Raw genomic sequence first — 16364 nt, 5'->3', positions numbered from 1 at the left:
CCAAAAAAATGAATAATCCAATTTAAAAATCGTCAGAAGATATGAACAGACGTTTCTCAAAAAACAACAAAACAACGACATACAGATGGCCCACAGACACATGAAAAGATGTTCAACATCACTCATTGTCAGGGAAATGCAAATCAAAACCACAATGAGTTATCACCTCACATCTGTAAGAATGACTAAAATCAAAAACACAAAAACAAGTGTTGATGAGGATATGGAGAAAAAAGAACCTTCTTGCACTGTTGGTGGTAATGTAAACTGGTGCAGCCACTGTAGAAAATAGTATGAAGTTTCCTTAAAAAATTAAAACTAGAACTACCCTATGATCCAATAATCCCACTACTGGGAGTTTACACAAAGAATAAAAAAACACTAATTCAAAAGGATATATGCACCCCTATGATTATTGCAGCATTATTTACAATAGCCAAATTATGGAGGCAGCCCAAGTGTCCATGGATAGATGAATGGATAAAGAAGCTATGGTATACATTTACGATGGAATATTATTCAGCCATAATAAAGAATGACACCTTGCCATTTGCAACAACATAAATGGATCTAGAGAGAAAAATGTTAAGCAAAATAAGTCAGTCAAAGAAAGACGAATAACATATGATTTCACTCATATGTGGAATTTCAGAAACAAAACAAATGAGCAAAGGAAATAAAAGAGACAAACCAGAAAACAGACCCTTTACTATAGAGAACAAATATGTGGTTACCAGGGGGGAGGGGGAAGGGGGCATGGGTGCGATAGATTGAAGGGGAATAAAGAGTGCACTTGTCTTGATAAGCACAGAGTAATATATAGAACTGTTGAATCACTATATTTACACCCAAAACTAATTTAACACTGTATGTTAACTATGCTGGAATTAAAAGAAAAAAAGAAAAATTACGTGTGATTTTTGAGGCCTGACGACAGACAATTATAAAGGCAGACCTCACAAGAGAATCCCGCTCTTCCCAAACCAGATTTGTACAACCAATGGACTGAAGTCTCTAAAGGGAGTGGTCAAGAAATCAAGTTCTCCTGGCTTTCCATGCTCTTACAGCAGAGCTGTATTCCTAGCCCAGGTGCCTCCATTTAGAGGCCTCTTTATCACGTGCCTTGACAGAGGCCTTCCTTGGGTACCTCAGCTGAAGTCTCCTTAGAGGGGATGGAGAGGGAAGGAACACTGAAGACGCTTTTTCTTCTCCCTCAATCAGTACTCATGGCACTCTCAGCCCTTCCCCTTTACAGTATTCCTGAGATCCTGCATCTATAAAACTGCAGGACATTTTTTTTTCCAGGGGTCACTCCACAGTGGAACAATCCTCACTTCTGTGTTCATTCAACTGACCCTCTACTGGTGCGGGTCCACGCAAAAATGGAGCAGAGAGGAGTCAGCACTCTCTCCAGTTTAGGTTTTTGCTTTTTCTTATGGCAGTTAGTGATTTAAGGCTTGCACGTTACTTTCATTTTGGCTTGTTGTCTAAAGCATCTACTCTGGCAGATCAGTTTTCTCTCCAGCTCAACTGAGCTCCTGACAAATTCGTGTAGTGAGCCAAGGCAATTAACCACAGTGCCATTCTGGAGAAGCAGAAAGCCTGCAGATCCCATGAGGTACCTTTGAAAAATACTTACAGACTCCGCAGGGCATAGCAGAAGGGTGCTAGCAGATAATTTCCAGAGTCTGAATGTCCCCTGGGGCACATTGTCAGCCATGCTTATGGGTCTTGAGGAGGGCTAGAGGGAACCATGCAGCATTCTCAGAAGGTGTTAGCAGATTTTTAATATAAACTTTTCAGTTCTGGGGGAGATCTCTTTGGTCTCTGACTTTCCAGCCTATCTTGCCCGGCTGGTCAGATAAGTGATCCAACAGAGGGGTTTGAAAAAAGCCAGGCAAGCAGTATCCTAGCCACTGCGTAAGGCTCTCCAACAATGGGACCAGAGGTGGGGGTGGGGGGCTCTCACATAAGCTGAGTAACTCCAAGTATGTTACTGATGCTAGTAAACACCCTGCAGTGAGCACGTTGTTGAAACTTGAAGAGAAAGAACAGTGTAGTACCCTTCAAGATTGCTTTGTCCAGCAGCCCTGAAGAGACCTTAGAAACTTAATTAGATTCCTCCGGACATAATCTGGCGAAAGTTAATGAACAAGAGAGTGACACAATGTGGAGTGTGTTACTACAAACCCCTTTCTTCAGAGTGCCCTTACAGCAGCCGTTGCCAGGATAACAGAATGCAAACAGCAGCAGCAAAAGCAGCTGCAGCCTTCTGGTTGCTGCCCCCCTTTCAGAGAAGCCCCGGATCTCCTTGAACAGCCCTACCCAGCATGCTCCCAGGAATCTCAGCCAGTGAACAGCTGTCCTTCCAAGCCAGTTGCTTCGCCCACTCTCTGCCACCTCTCCCTCTTCCTCTCCCTCTCCAGAAAACTTTTGGCCAAATGCAGGAAGGTGGCCATGCTGGGGCCTGTGAATGATGCAGTTCCTGTTCCCTCTACTTCTCCCTGTGGGCCACAGGACAGATGAAAAGGCCCAGCAGCTTTTGTCTAGTTGTCTCAGCTTTCTTATGTTTCTTCTTCTTCTTCTTCTTCTTCTTCTTCTTCTTCTTCTTCTTCTTCTTCTTCTTCTTCTTCTTCTTCCTCTTCCTCTTCCTCTTCCTCTTCTTCTTCTTCTTCTTCTTCTTCTTCTTCTTCTTCTTCTCCTTCTCCTTCTCCTCCTTCTTCTTCTTCTTCTTCTTCTTCTTCTTCTTCTTCTTCTTCTTCTTCTTCTTCTTCTTCTTCTTCGAGTCTTTTAAATGGAGGTGTGACTGAAATATGACATTATGTTAGTTTCACAGGCACAACATAATGATTCAATATTTGTATACATTGTGAAATGACCATCACATAAATCTAGTTAATATCCATCATTTTACATAGTTACAAAAAATTTTTCCTTGTGATGAGAACTTTAGGATTTATTTCCTTCACAACTTTAATATATACAATGCAGTATCATTAACTATATTCACCATGCTGTACTTTACATCTCCATGACTTATTTTATACCTTTTGTCCCCTTTCAACCCTTTCTTCTACCCCCCCCCCCCGCAACACACGTTGTCACTGGCAACCACCAATCTGCGGTGTATATCTCGGAAATGGTTTTCTGTTTGTTTTCATTTTGTTTTTGTTTTTCTCTTCCACATATAATTGAGATCATAGTGTCTCTTTGTCTGATTTATTTCACTTAGCATAATGCCCTAGATGTCCATCTATGGTGTCACAAATGCCAAGAATTCATTTTATATGGCTGAATAATATTCCATTGTGTTTATATACCATGTATTCCTTATCCATCTCTCCACTGATGGGTACTCAGGTTATTTCCATAGCTTGGCTATTGTGAATAAGGCTTTGGAAGCATTTCTTCTTCATGTTTGGAAAACCTTAAGAATGATTGATATTAATTCTTTGAATGTTTGATAGAATTTACCAGTGAAGCTGTCTGGTCCTGGACTTTTGTTTTTGGGGAGGTTTTTGTTTACTGATTCAATCTCTTTACTAGTAATCTGTCTCTTCACATATTCTTTTTTTTTATTGTTTACTCTTGGAAGGTTGTATATTCTAAGGATTTGTCTATATTTTTCTAGGTTGTCAAATTTGCTCATGTATAATTTTCCATAGTAGTCCCTTATAAAAGATCATTTGTGATATCAATTGTAACATTTACTCTTTCATTTATATTTTTATTTATTTGAGTCCTCTTTCTTTTTCTCTTGGTGAGTCTACCTGGAGATTTATCAATTTTGTTTATCTTTTCAAAGAACCAGTTCTTAGTTTCATCATTCTTTCCTCATCTCTTTAGTCTCTATTTTGTTTATTTCTGCTCTGATCTTTGTTAATTTCTTCTACTATGGGCTTCATTTTTTTCTTCTATTTCTTGAGGTGTGAAGTCAGGTTGTTTATTTTAGATTTTTCTTGTTTCTTGAGGAAAGCATTTATTACTATGAACCTTCCTCTTAAAACTGTTCTTGCTGCATCCCACAAATTTTGGTATGTGCATTTGCACTTGTCCCAGAGTAATTTTTTACTTCTCCTTTGATTTATTTTTTTAATTTTATACATTCTTATATTTTCCATCTCTTTATTGAGGTTCTCACTGTTCATTTTTCTCGTGAGTTCAGTCAGCATCTTTATGATTGTTACTTTGAACTCCTTCTCAAGTAATTTATCTCCATTTCATTAAGGCCTTTTTTTCCTGAGGATTTGTCTTGTTATTTCATCTGGAATATATTCCTCTGTTTCATCATTTTGCTTGACACTCTGTGTTAGCTTCTATGCATTCAGTGAAACAACCACCTCTGCCAATCTTGAAGTAGTGCTTTTGTGTAGGAGATGAATCTTGTCGTTCAATTCTGCCTTAGCTTTTTGTTGACTCTCAAAACTTTATGATTGACCAAGCAGCCTATTATGTTTTTAATAGCTTCCAGTAGCTGAGGGTGTGCCAAGACCTATTAGTGTCCCAAAGGAGAGGATCTCGGTCAGCATCTAGATTCAGGCTGATTGGAAGCCAGAACTTTAGGCAGCAGCTTTTAAAGTATGCAAATACATACAAATATATATATACATATATATATATATATATATATATGTATGTATATATATATAAACAAATAGGCATCTTTCACAGAAAGACTTGGGATGTGTTTCAGTCTGTTTTCTGTGCAATCCCCTCTGGGTGGTAGTCTGCTAAGTATTGTCTCTCGGATTGTTACTGTCCCATTAGACTTAGAAACACAAGCTTCCCTGGCCACCAGAGCCAGGTGGTCAAGGGGCATCCCCTGGGCAGCAGCCATAAAAAATAGGTTACCAAACATATAAACCAGCATACTAAACTTGTGTAGGAGTTCCCCTGTGATGGCTACTGGTGCTCTGGAGCATGGTACAGGGAGAAAGTGAAGATAGCACCCACTCTCTGATATCTGTGGAAAGGATTACATTATAATTAGCCCTTTTTTTAACTTGGGTTTTCTATTTATTTTTTTTAGTAATAATATTTTTTATTATATTTTGTTAGTCACCATACAGTACATCCCTAGTTTTTGATGTAAAGTTCCATGATTCCTTACTTGCGTATAACACCCAGTGCACCATGCAATATGTGCCCTCCTTACTACCCCTTATATGTGTGTTTAATTCAAAGTCTATCCTTCAGGCTGGAACTATACTAACAGGCTTCTTTCACAGAAACTGAGCTCCTGGATCTGTTGCCTCTTGCTGTGCCCTAGGAGTGGCAGCTATTTCAAAACTCGTTTTTCCATTGGTTAGAGCCCTATGGGAACTGTGAACATAAGCCCTGATGGCCACAAGATCCAGGCCATGTAGATGTGTCCCCTAGTCATAGCTGCAAAATCAGGGAACCAGACAAGGGTATAAACTCCTTTTGGGAGACACGAGCAAGCTGGACAAGGCTGAAAGAGAGTGAAAAGGTTGCATCCATCAACCTCTGTTCCCTGAAATCACTTCTTAGGCCACTAGACGTGTGTCAGACCAGAAGCCTGCCCCTCAGACCAAGGTTCTGGGACAAGCAAATAGGCATCTTTCACAGAAAGACTAGAGTGTATTTTAGTCTCCTGTCTGTGCAGTGCCTTCAGTCTGGTAGACTGCCAAGAACTATCCTTGGGATTGTTTCAATCCCATGGGACCCAGGAATGCAAACTCCCCTGGCCTCCAGGGCCTGGCCACCAAGGGGCATTCCCTGGGTGGTAGCTGCAAAAATTAGGGCACCAGATGCATGTAAAAGATCCCTTCTGTGAGGTACTGGTGATCTGGAGAGTGGGAAGATGGCACCCACTGGCTATAGTAAGGCAGAGGGGGAGCATAAAGATGGTACTCACTGAACAAAGAAAAAAGGTGGGGGAGGATGGTACCCATTGGCTAGAGCAAAGGAGAGGGAGAGTGCTAATATGATGCCCACCAGTCTCTGTCCCCAGAGAGTGTTCTGCAGACTCTTAGACATGTGTGTTAAATTGGATGCCTACTCCTCAAATCAACACTTTAATACACACACATGAGCCTCTTTCATTTAAGGTCTCTGTGCAGCTGCCTCTGAGCTAGGCCCTGGGTTGAGTGAGCCCAACTGCATGAGCACTTTAAGAAGTGTTTCTCAGTTCATTCCAGTCTTGTGGGTCTTGTGGATACTAGCTCCATTGGTTTTCAAAGCCAGTTATTTTAGGAACTTTTCTCTCAGGGTCAGGTCTTAAAAACTGGGGTGTGTGATGTGGCGTTCAAACCCTTTCCTTCTCAGAAAGAAACTCTGGGTTTTGAGTTCCTTCCCAATTTGTAGGTTGCCATGTTGAGGTAGGGTTTATGGTGAGGTTGTGTTTCAGCCTCTTCTTCCCGCTTCGATGTATTTTTCTTCTCTTTGCCCAATGTATAGTTGTTGCTCAGCCGCTCTTTAAGTAGTTTTCAGAGGAAATTCTTCCATGTGTAGTTGTAGACTCAGTGTGTCTGTGGGAGGAAGTGAATTAAGGATCTTCCTACATCACCATCTTGAACTGGAACCTGACCTCTCAGCTTTCAAATGGAAACAAGACTAGGAGTCAAGACAATGTCACTCTGTACCCAGTGAAACCAGAGTTCCTATGCCAAGGTTAAAGTTTAATACATGAAAAAATTAAAGTCCTTGGCCTTCTAGGTATCATTTCATAGGTGACTGTGGTCCCCACAGCCCCTGGCACCCAGATGAGAGAAAAATTGATAGAACCTTCTGTTTTGTAATCTGAAGCCATCACCATGAAGACGCTTGCCCAAGCTTTGCTATAAGTGGGTCTCTTAGGACTCCTAAAAAATCTCTTTTTTAATGGCCCCCACTAATGAATGTTATTGATATATTACCTATGTACCTCCCTGGTAGTCTTGCCCTCAAGGCCTGATGGGAATTGCTACAGTTACTGTCATATTAGTGAGACATGTGGAAGACCATAAACTTATGCAACTCATGGGTTTTAGCTAATGGCCTAGACATTTTCTAGGCCACTGGCAAGCCTCAGACTTGCATAAAAAACATGGCCCCTGCTTCATCAAGATGAAAAGCTTCTGCACAGCCAAGGAAACAGTCAAAAAAACTAAGAGGCAGCCCATGGAATGGGAGAAGATATTTGCAAATGACACTACAGATAAAAGATTAGTATCCAAGATCTACAAAGAACTTCTCAAACTCAATATACGGGGAACAAATAAATCAAAAAATGGGCAGAAGATATGAACAGACACTTTTCCAATGAAGACATACAAATGGCTAACAGACACATGAAAAAATGTTCAAAATCATTAGCCATCAAGGAAATTCAAATCAAAACCACACTGAGATACCACCTTAGGCCAGTTAGAATGGCAAAAATTGACAAGGCAGGAAACAACAAATGTTGGAGAGGATGTGGAGAAAGGGGACCCCTCTTCCACTGCTGGTGGGAATGCAAGTTGGTACAGCCACTCTGGAAAACAGTGTGGAGGTCCCTTAAAAAGTTAAAAATTGAGCTACCCTATGACCCAGCCATTGCACTACTGGGTATTTACCCCAAAGATACAGACGTAGTGAAGAGAAGGGCCATATGCTCCCCAATGTTCATAGCAGCATTGTCCACAATAGCAAAATTGTGGAAGGAGCCGAGATGCCCTTCAACAGATGACTGGATTAAGAAGCTGTGGTCCACATATACAATGGAATATTACTCAGCCATCAGAAAGAACGATTACCCAACATTTGCAGCAACATGGATGGGACTGGAGGAGATTATGCTAAGTGAAATAAGTCAAGCAGAGAAACACTATTATCATATGGTTTCACTCATTTGTGGAGCATAAGAAATAGGAAGATCTGTAGGAGAAGGAAGGGAAGAATGAAGGGGGGTAAACAGAAGGGGGAATGAACCATGAGAGACTGTGGACTCTGGGAAACAAACTGAGGGCTTCAGAGGGGAGTGGGGTGGGGGACTGGGATAGGCCAGTGATGGGTATTAAGGAGGGCACGTATTGCATGGTGCACTCAGTGTTATATGCAAATAATGAATCGTGGAACATTACATCAAAAACTAAGGATATACTGTATGTTGACTAATATAACATGATGAAAATTATTATAAAAAATTAAAAAATATCACAAAATAAATAAAATAAATTTCCATAAATTGATACAGGCAAACATACATGTAGTAAAAAGAAGACATAAGAATCATGCATGCATATGTAGTACGCAGAAAGTCATGTATGAGAATAACTTACTTATGACAGTGACTATGTACTGTGGAGTGAGAACGAGGACAGTTTAGTTGGGGAAGGTTACGTGGTGGCCTGCAACTCTGCAAATGGCCAAAAGTCCAGTGTGTGGGGTTAAGGGGATATGCATACTCAGAAACCATGCCTCCCACCTTGATCCATGCTCCATATATCTAAGGCCCTGAATTTGCCCCTCATGTAGCCCTAACTTCCAAGCCCCAAGAGGCTTGCATGCTCCCCTTCAGTGGGTCTGTGCTTCTGAGGGTTGAGTTTCACTGCCAATGTATGTCTACTCCTAGGACTGCAAGCTGACTGAGAGGTGGTGGTTGTATACAGGGAACAGAGTGTAAGTTGTCTACATGATCTACATATATGTACATGAAGCCTATTGAGATGAGGAATGGAGCTCAGTGAATATGGAGAAGGGATGGAGGAGAGGCTGGGGCCTAGAACCTGGAGCTGGGAATGAGGACCACGGGCCAAGTGTGGGGGCTCCATTCTCCCCACATCACTGGAATAGAACTTAGAGGAGTCTAAGTATGGTAGACAGGCCATAAATTGACCCCCAATAATCCCTACTTTCTGGCATTCACACTCTTGTATAATCCCCTGTTCTTGAGTTTGGAAGGACCAATGACTTCCTTCTAACCAACAGAATACAGAGAGAGAAAGAGAGTGAGAGGACGGTGGAAGAGAGATCCTTTGTATGATAATTTGTTATGTAACAACAGAAAGTTAATACACTGTACTTGGCAGCCCTGGAGACTCCAGGCATCTGGATGTGTGATCTTGAGTATCACCCAACCATTCCTGACATTTACCTATTACTGAAAGTTTTGTGTTAAAATTCCTTCAATAAACTATACAACAAAAAGAAACATTAAAATACACAGTAGTCTAGGGGCACCTGGGTGGCTCAGTCGTTAAGCGTCTGCCTTCAGCCCAGGGTGTGATCCTGGGGTCCTGGGATCGAGCCCACATCAGGCTCCCTGCTCCACTGGGAGCCTGTCTCTTCCTCTCCCACTCCCCCTGCTTGTGTTCCCTCTCTCACTGGCTGTGTCTCCTCTGTCAAATTAATAAATAAAATCTTTTTTAAAAAAATACACAGTTGTCTAATTTGAACCTGGCCATTCAGATTAATACAAAGCTATATTTTTCATGGTAGGAAAGATATTTTATTTAACAGTCTATTTTGATTTAACCCTTTCACATATTACTATATATGGTGGGTAGGCCCCCAGTTGAACTCTTGCCCTGAAACCTTATCAATGTTACAGGTGATCCAAATTAAAGATTTGGTTTATCACCCCTTCGCCTTTCTCACTCCCTGTCACACTTTATTGCCTAAGTAGAGATACAGTGTTACACTTTATTCTGAAAATGGCCTCTGCAGCTGGATCCCATGGCCCATCATTCTACAGGGCTTGTACCTAAGGACCTAGTCCCCAGGCAAGGCCTAAGTATAACCACCAGCCATCCTGCCCCTCTGCCCTTGCCTGACCACATCCACCCTCTCTTCCACACATCCCACTTTCTCTGCACATATTGAGTACACAAATTCTGTTACTCAAGACCACCTGTCCCCCATGAAAATAGCAACCTACCGGCTACCAGCCATCATCTCCTTCAGGCACACCCATATGGAGTCCACTCAGGATCATACAGAAAAATCCTTCTTAAGAACAATTCTTCTGGAAGAAGATACTTGCAAATAACATATCTGATAAATGTTAGTATCCAAAATATATAATAAACTAAAACTCAACACCTGCAAAACAAATTATATATATATATATATATATATCACTATATATAGATAGATAGATATATATCTATATCACTATATATATATATTATTCAACCATAAAAAAGAATGAAAATTTTCCATTTGCAAGTCCGTGGATGGAGCTAGAATGTATAATGCTAAGCAAAATAAACCAGTCAGAGAAAGACAAACATCATATGATTTCACTCATATGTGGAATTTAAACAAAACAAGCAAGCATGGGGAAAAAAGAGAGAAAGAGAGGCAAACCAAGAAACAGACTCTAGACTATAGATAACAAACAGATTGTTACTAGAAGGTAGTTGGGTGGGGGGATGGGTGATATAGGAGATGGGGGATTAGGGAGTACACTTGCCATGATGAGCACCGGCTGATGTATGAAACTGTTGAATCACCATATTGTGCACCTGAAACTAATATAACACTCTATGCTAACTAACTGGAATTTTTAAAAAAAGAAATACATTTCTATTGTTTGTAAGCTAAAAACTTTTATAAATAAAAATAAAGGGTTAGGGTTAGGGTTACAAACTGAGGGTTTTAGAGGGGAGGGGGTGGGGGGATGGGCTAGCCCAGTGATGGGTATTAAAGAGGGCAGTTATTGCATGGAGCACTGGGTGTTATACGCAAACAATGAACTATGGAACCCTACATCAAAAACTAATGATATACTGTATGGTCACTAACATATCATAATAAAAAAAATAAATTTTTGAAAATGGGAATAACTATAGTTGACATGCTAAAAAAAAGAATAAAAAAGAACAACTCTAAAGAAAAAAAGAATAAAAAAGAACAACTCTTCTTAAGAATATTTTGCTTTTCTGACAATCTTTTGGTCTGACTGTCAATATCTTATTTCATTTCTCTCTTCTGCTACACGTAGATTGAGATGGACTACAGAACAGATTTTTATTTTTGCAATTGTAGTTTTTTATAGAGCAAGAGACCAGGGAAGCTACAGAGAAGCTGGAACACATCAGAATGTGCTTCTGAGGACTGAGAAATCTTTACCTCCTTATTTGAAAAAAAGTTATATTGCTAAATTTGGAAAATAGAATATTAATGTGGGATTTGCCATAGTGAGAATAACCTCATATTGGTCCCCTTTGAGAAAAAGTAAAGGGTGGGAAGTATAGCAACTAGCCCACCACTATTATCTGGAGAATGGTATCAAACTAAATAAAGTATTTGCCACAGGTATTTGAAGGAAATATAATCAAACTGTCACCTATAGGGGTCTGAAAAATTATCTGCCTAACATTGTGATGTGTCACAGTCACTGCAAGTGCCATTGGATCTGCTGGGCCATATTGACCAAGTGGCAGAACAGTTTGCATGGCTTGGCGTACCACAGATATTTTTCTTGTTCTGGGCCCCACTCAAAACTGACAGCCTTGAGCATCCTCACTAAATGGGTAGGATTAACACTCCCAAAGAAGATATATAATGACTTCAAAATCCAAAGATGTCCATTAGGCATTTTCCTAGTAGTAGGGGCCAGTTGCTGCAACTTGTTCTTCTGCTTGAAGGATACTTCAATATTCTTTATACCTCTGAATCCCTAGAAAATTCACCAAGGAGCCCAGTCACTGGATTTTTTGTGGGGTTCATTTTCCACTCTCCAGCATGTATTCTTGCCACGATGGTTGCTACATCTTGCTTCATCAGCCCAATCAGCCTGATATCATCAATGCAATGGGACAATATAATGTCCTGTGGTATAGAGAGCTGACAAAGCTCTCTGAAGATTAGATTTTGACATAGGGCTGGAGAGTTAATATAGCTCTGACATAGAATGGGAAAGTAACTTGCTGGTCCTGCCAGCTAAAATCAAACTGTATCATATGGTCTCCACTGTTAAACATAGATGCCAAAAAGCTTCACACCTGGTTACAGCAGGATATGTTGCTTTTCTCCGGCAAAGAAACCACATCTTAAATAGCATCTACATTTGAGTCGTCATCTGACTGCTTTTACAATAATCCGCTGTTAACCTTTAAAATCCATCTCTGTCCTTCACAGGCCAGATCAGAATGTTGAATGGGAATGTTATGATAATCTCCACTCCCTGAATATTTCAAATCCTTGATGGCGGTGCTAACCTCTGAAGTTTCCTCCAGGTATACAACATTGCTTTCAGTTCACTATATTGGTAGTTAGAGACCGTTTTAGTGTCTTTCATTTGGCCTTCCCTATCTTAAGAGTTCATATTCTATGGATCAGAAACCAATTTGGGGATTCTTTCAGTTTCTGATTATGTCTATTTTACTTATACATTCTGTAATGGGAATAACGACAGGTTAGTGAGAGATTTGTCACTCACTTGAGTCAAAACTCCATTGGCATTTTTGGGGCACCTGGGTGGCTCAGTCGTTAAGGTCTGCCTTCGGCTCAGGTCATGATCCCAGGGTTCTGCTGTCGAGCCCCGCATCGGGCTCCCTGCTCAGTGGGAAACCTGCTTCTCCCTCTCCCACTCCCTCTGCTTGTGTTGCCTCTCTCGCTGTGTCTCTCTCTGTCAAATAAATAAAATCTTAAAAAAAAAAAAACTCCATTGGCATTTTGGATCTCCAGGAATTAGGATTACTTCAGAGTCAGTGTCTAGTAATCTCTGACAAATTTGATTTCTTCCCTGTTTCCTCATTGCACATTTACCCTGGTAAATAGATGCAAGTCTCTTTAAGGAAGACCAGATAAAGATTTACAAAATTTATTTCAGCTGGGTAGCAGAGTCTTTCTCCAAGGAGATCTGACCTCTTCTTTTTCACAGGGCACTGAGTCTATGAAGTGGCTCAAGTATGGAAATTGATGAGGAGCTGTGACTCATTATAGTGATTTAAGTCAGATTTCCATTCATTAGATATAGAGCTATTTGATCTCTACAGATGAAATAGAATTGAGTAGGCTGCCCATCTATTTTAGTTCTAGGGACACCATAACCTACTTGTCAACACCAAAGATCACTGTGAGTCAGAAAATTATTATTACTTAAGCTCTGCCACCTATTATAGTAATCATACCCATCTTGTCTTTTGCAAATATGTCTCCACTTGGCTCCTTTCAAACTAGGAACACAATGTTCCTTTTCAATTCAGGAAGCCCAATTTGATGGCAGCATTTTCCATTCTCATTTATGCCTTAACAAGATTATATATCAGAGAACCTCCAACGAAGCTGAGGCTCCCCTCAGGAATGTGTTTCTGACAGCTTTGGTAAAGAGAGTTTTCTGCACTTTTCTGGAAATCATAGTGGAGGTCTTAAGTGATAAATCCAGTCTATCTTTCCAAATCCTCTAAACCTTTGGATACCTTCATCTCCATTGTTCTAAGGAAGTTCTGGCATTTTAATTTCATTTACTGTAGGATATCTTTGGGTCCATGTTTCTGTCAAACAACCAAGCAAATTGTTAGGGTCATTCTCACCACTCAAGCTGACATATTAAATATGGAATATCTACTTAGTGAGACCATATAAATGAATTTGGCCCAAGGCTACATATTTTTTCATCCTGACCTAACAACTTGAGGATCTATTTCTACACATGTTTCATTGGTTTCTATTAATATAAGTGAAGAACATCATATAATTCATTTGATGTGTATCACATTTCTTCATAGGCTACACTTTTTACTTTATGCTCTGGAAGCTGCTAGGACTTGACTCTGATTATAAGTCTAAAAGCAATGGTAAGTATGTCCCATGATGGAGGTGTTAACTAACACTATGGTGGTAATCATTTTGCAGTACAGTAGCCCTTCCCTTATCTGTGGGCAGATATGTTCCAAGACCCCTAGAGGATGCCCGAAGCCATGGATAGTACTAAACCCCATTTATACTACATTCTTTGCTTTACATACATATCTAGGATAAATTTTAATTTATAAATTAGGCACAGTAAGAGATTAACAACAATAACAATAATAAAATAGAACAGTTATAACAATATGCCATAATAAAAGTTATGTGAATGTGCTCTCTCTTTCAAAATATCTTCTTGTACTGTATTCATCCTTCTTCTTGTGATGATGTGAAATGTTTAAGTGCCTACATGATGAGATGAAGTGAGGAGAATGACATAGACATTGTGACATAGTGTTAGGTTACTATTGGCCTTTTGATGATTTGTCAAAAAAAAAAAAAAAAAAGGATGATCTTGCTTCCAGACTGCAGTTGACCAGAGGTTACTAAACCTGTGGAAAGTGAAACCAGAGATAAGAGGGGACTACTGTATCTAAGTATATCTAATCAACACACTGCATACCTTAAACTTACATATATTACATGTCAATTGTATCTTGAAAAGTTGGAAAAAATAAAATGAAAGGAAAAACAATGATACATGGTATAGGTAAGTCCTGAGGCAGATCAGTAGTCCCTCAGAAGCCAACTGCCTCAGATAAGACAATTACAGGGTTTTCATGCTGCAGGATCCTGATCTGTTCAGACGTTGAGTGTAAAGACTGCTACTAATAGCAAAGGGAGAACAGCAGAATTTAGGATTTCAAGGAGTTTAGCTTCATCCTGATCCTCCTGTATGTCCCTACCTAAATTTTCATTGTTTCATCTTTTCCCTATCAATGTTCTAACTTTAACATGAGAGAACCCATGAGGTTGGAAAATAAATTTGCATCATACTTCAGCACTCCATGACACTATACTTTAGTTTTACTTTTCAGAAATCTCAGCCTCATGACTGCAAAAGATAATGATATGAGTACTCTGTTTTTTAGAGAACTCATAGATGGGATTTTGTTCCCTGTCCAAAATTTGCTCTGGGAATTTAAAGCTCTCAAAGCATCATGTTCTTTCTCAAGTTCTCTGAAGCGTGTAGATGCAAACAACCACCCCATTATAATCCTTATTTTCACTGAAGTGTTTGATAGCTGCAGGTATATTTTGGTCACCCGAAGTCTTTCCATGTACATGCACTTACTTCTAGGTGTCTACAGGTGATAAAATAAGAAACTGTTTTGCTGTTGCACACCATGAACTATCATTGTCCAGGTTAGGCTCACCTGCTTCCCACCTGTGTGACTTTGGACACATGCCTGAGAGTGACCTTTTCCTCACACCCTTGCTAGTGGCCTAGTAAGTCATTCCAAATAGGTTTAAAAAGTGGAAGAACTTTATCCTCTCAGTACTTTATTTCTGAAGATGGTTCTCCTTTTTGTGTTTTTTCCTACCAAGGTTGGTAAAAAACTGTCTTGCTTGGCTACATATATAATCTTATCCTGGATGGCTCTTTTGTGGGTTCCAGAGGTATGAGATGGCTTCATCTTGTTTAGAGTACCCAGGCCCAAACAAAGAGGGAATTTTCTTATTAATCTTCTTATTAATTAAAAATTAAAATTAATTTTTCTACTGAACTCCCCAATTCAATCAAAGCTGTACCACAGTTCCGTCTAACTGGAATAACTCAAATTTGTGTAACATCGTGCTTATTTATGTACTCTGATGGTGAGGTTGTGAGGTCTTCTGCAAAGCTACTTACTTGTTTGCTAGTTTCATCGTAGAATGATCAAAAGTTACTTAACTCCACACATCATTATCATTAACTCCACACATCATTATCCATTTGCAGGGTATAGGTTTTAGCACTTCCTGAGGAATGCAATTTCCCAAATATGACAGGCTCACTTTCTCTACTTGTAGTCAAAACAACATAGGGTACTTTGTTAGAGTTTGTTTCTCTTCTCCAGAAGCTTAATTTTTTTTCTCCACTTTCATCACACGTTTGTCTAATGATCATCTACACCATTTGGCCTTAGCATTGCCTCAGTGTTGGTCTGTTTTCTCTGAACCTGTGTAGCTCATCTTCATTAATTTTTTCCCTCCTTATTAGAGTTCTGGTGACTGTTGTAACTGGGCAATTTTCACTCTTTATATGAATCTCTGTCTAATAAAAAATTTACTCACATATATTACGTAGGTTCTACTTTCTCATCTGAGTCTTCTTTATCTCCAGGTTTTAACTTTTTTCATATTTTTCCATCCATTTATTCATTTCTAGCTTTGAAAGAAATATGTGAACATTGAGAAGTGTTTTAAGGCAGTGCTTGCAAAGGTGCCATAAAAGGATATGTTAATGGCATGACCCCATATATTTATACACATATATATGTTAATCTTGTGACCCAGCCAGATTTTAATTTTTATGTTACATGGGATAAAGTAATTTATGCCTGGAAGTCTAGATATTGAACACAATTATGTACTGAAGTTTTATTCTGTATACCATGATCCCGTATTGGGAATCCCCAATGACCGAATCTTTGCAGATTTTAATGTTTATATTTGCTTGAGGCATTAGGCTGAGGGCC

This window comes from Ursus americanus, chromosome X (assembly GCF_024610735.1).
Source record: "Ursus americanus isolate L20-20 chromosome X, mUrsAme1.1.p, whole genome shotgun sequence".
NCBI classification, from domain to species: Eukaryota; Metazoa; Chordata; class Mammalia; order Carnivora; family Ursidae; genus Ursus; species Ursus americanus.
Note: the sequence above shows the minus strand (reverse complement) of the source record.